The following is a 3,458-nucleotide window of genomic DNA, read 5'->3' on the forward strand; positions in this document are numbered from 1 at the left end:
CCCGGCTTCGGGTTGTCTGTTCCCTTGCGGATATCGTGGAGAAGAATAACTAACTTTGATTCCCCAGTCCGCACAAAAGGAATGAACTCGGAACAGGGATATTTGGCGTCATCAGAGAGATTATTTGAGCAGAAAATGGTTGTTTTAGGAAGAGTAAAAGAAAGGGGTGATGAGTGACGTTACCGACGGCGAAGCGGTGGGAGAAGCATTGAGGAAGGAGAGGAAATCAGAGACAAGGGAGCTCTTATCCATGGCTCACTCTTGTGGATCTCTTAACTTGAGTTCTTCGGGTTTCTGTGAGGGAGCTCTCCAATGGATTGTTCGCTAGCAGGAAGAGAGAGAAAGAGCTCCGGATTTGTCCCGTTTGATTTCCGATCTTCCATCCGTCTAAGTCTCGCCGGAGCTTCTGTTTCCGTTTTTGTAACCCGAGAAGTTGTATTGGCCCATTACAAAGCCCAATTGGGATGATTTTTAATGATTTTTTTTTTTTTCTCAAATTGTAAAAGACTAGAATTTAACCCGCGGTACACCGCGGGGCTATAATATTATTTTTTAAAAGATTAACTGTAAATATATCATATTAATTTGTATTTTTAAATGTAGATATCTATCTATATATTATTTAGTGTATGATTACTATTGTTTAGGTTTCAATTTTTGAAGTATAGATTCGAAAACATACATTTTTTGAAGTAACGATGTATGGTAGATTTTAAAATTTTGAATATTTTACTCCGCGGTATACCGTGGGTCGATTTTTTTATAACTAAAATTTTTAAATTTCAAGTTGTATTTATTTTGTTAATATTGTATGTTTTGTTTTGTGTTTAAGGTTGTATAATTGTATTTTGATTGTTAATTTTAGGATTTCATCCGTGATAAACTGTTCTTTATTAATATCGATCCAAACCCGTCATCCCATATAAACCCATCTATATTATCCCGTTAGCAAAATTATTAGTGTTATAAAATCCAAGAAAAGAAATTCTTATTATTATAAAATCCAATAATTTTAGGATCTCACCCGTCGTATACCGTTCCTTGAATGATTTTAAATTTATACTACTAATATATATTTTAAATTTATCATATAAAGTATATGATTTCAAGTTTTTGTGTTTTTTTTTTTATTTAAATAAAGCAACGGCTTAAATGATGATATATATAGTTCTTTTTCATGTATGTGTATATGATTTTTCTATGTGAATATTTTGATTATTATAAAGAGAAATTGTTAAAAATGCCCCTTTTTCAATACTCCTTTTCAAAAATGCCCCCTTTGAGAGTCTATTTTTAAGTTTACCCTCTTTTAATTTTTAATGACCATTTTACCCTTATTTGAAACAAAATTAGGTCCACAAAATACAAAATATTTTTTGGCGGGAAAAGTGATCCCGCAATTTTCCCGCCAAAACACTTGTAAAAACCTTTAAAATACCTTGTAAAATTTGCCCGTAAACATTTTTCCCGCCAAAAAATTTTTTTTGCGGGAAAAGTGATTCCGCATTTTTTTTGGCGAAATTTTTTTGGCGGGAAAAATTTACAAGGTATTTTAAAGGTTTTTTACAGAGTATTTACAAGTGTTTTGTAAGGTTTTACAATGTATTTTAAAAGGTTTTACAAGATACTTATAAGGTTTTATAAGATATTTATAACTTGTAAAACCCTATAAAAAACTTGTAAAACCTTATAACTTGTAAAACCTTATAAAATAGCTTGTAAAATCTTATAAATACCTTATAAATACGTTGTAAAACCTTTTAAAATACATTGTAAAACCTTATAAATACCCTGTAAAAAACCTTTAAAATACCTTGTAAATTTTTCCCGCCAAAAATTTAACGCCAAAAAAATTTTACAAGGTATATTAAAGGTTTTACAAGTTTTTACAAGTGTTTTGGCGGGAAAAATTGCGGGATCACTTTTCCCGTCAAAAAGTATTTTGTATTTTGTGGACCTAATTTTGTTATATTTCCTTATATATTTGTGATATCTTTTATTAAAAGAAGGGTAATTTAGTCATTTTGTACATAAAAAGGGGTATTTTTAAAAATGGACAGCCAAATAAGGTATTTTTGAAAAGGGGTATTGAAAAAGGGGCATTTTTGTGAGTCTCCCTATTATAAATTAGTATTTTTTTATTGCTAATTTGCTATGCAAAATGTTGATATAAATATTTGCTATAAATCGGATTTATGCATATTTAATTTTTTTTGAAGATATATGGAAAGATTGTGTAGAGATTTTTAGAAACAAATTAGGCAAGATATCGTTTGGTTAATATCTTTTATTTAAATTTTGTAACTTAATAATAAATGTCAATGGCATAAGTTGTAAATACTTCCCAACTCCAGGATTTATTTGCTAATTGTGATCCAAAAATGTATATATAGATTCAGAACCGATCTCGTTAATAAGAATGAAAAAAAAAAGTTTATAACCACTATGGTAGTTAAGATTCACACTGAATATTTAAAGGATGTTAATCGATTGTGAATAATATATAATTATTATGATTGCATAAAAACTAATCAATTTTTAGAGATTTTAAAAAAGATTTTACAGATTCACCGAGATTTTCTGGAGAATATGATTTTACCATCTAGGATTTTGAAAGTTTATAAAAGTTGTTTCAAATGAAAAAAAATGTTTGAAAGTCAATCAACCAATAACACTAAACTTTAATATAATCTAAAAAATTAACAAGGAATATAAGAATTGAAATATATGTTAATTGACAAAAAAAACCATTTTAAGTACTGTATATCTTATGTCTTTAAATCTTCTTCGTCTCTCTAATTTCACCTGCTAAGTGAAGTAAATTAACGTTAAACAAAGAAATTTAATACAATAATTATAAAGATTAGTAAAAGCATTTGTAGGCTCGTAACTTCAAGTGATTGAGAGATGACGACTCTTCAACTACACTCAGCAAATAGCCGTTTCGGCGGAATAATGCAGGAAAAAAGATCAAACGATTAAGAAGAGTTCTACACAGCGAAGTGTTGTTCATTGAAGAAGAGAGATTTAGCAAAGCATTTCGAGCGACAAACTCGAAGGTATTATGCTCTCAATGGTCTAAATAATCCAAGCCTGAAGCAAGTGTATCTCTCATCCATAGACGATTACCTGAGCCAACAAACAAAGCTGTATATCAGAGATCAAGGGCAGACAATCGAAGAAATCTCGATTGGACAAATCCAGCAGCAGGTGTTCAGAACCCTTGACAAGCTTTGTAAGCAAAAGGAGTTTTGGTCAGAATTCATGGACAAGTCAAAGCATCTTTCGAAGATATGTGCTCGCCCAGATCTGAACATCAAATGTTCGAAAAAGAAAAAATGTTCATGTGAAGATCGACGAAAAGACCGAAGAAGATCCAAGGAATCATTCTTGAAGTCGAAATATTTCAACAAGATTAAACGCAAGCGATTCTTTAGGAAGAAGAAAAGCTTCAAGAC

The sequence above is a fragment of the Arabidopsis lyrata genome, assembly GCF_000004255.2.
Source record: "Arabidopsis lyrata subsp. lyrata unplaced genomic scaffold ARALYscaffold_8, whole genome shotgun sequence".
Taxonomy (NCBI): Eukaryota; Viridiplantae; Streptophyta; class Magnoliopsida; order Brassicales; family Brassicaceae; genus Arabidopsis; species Arabidopsis lyrata.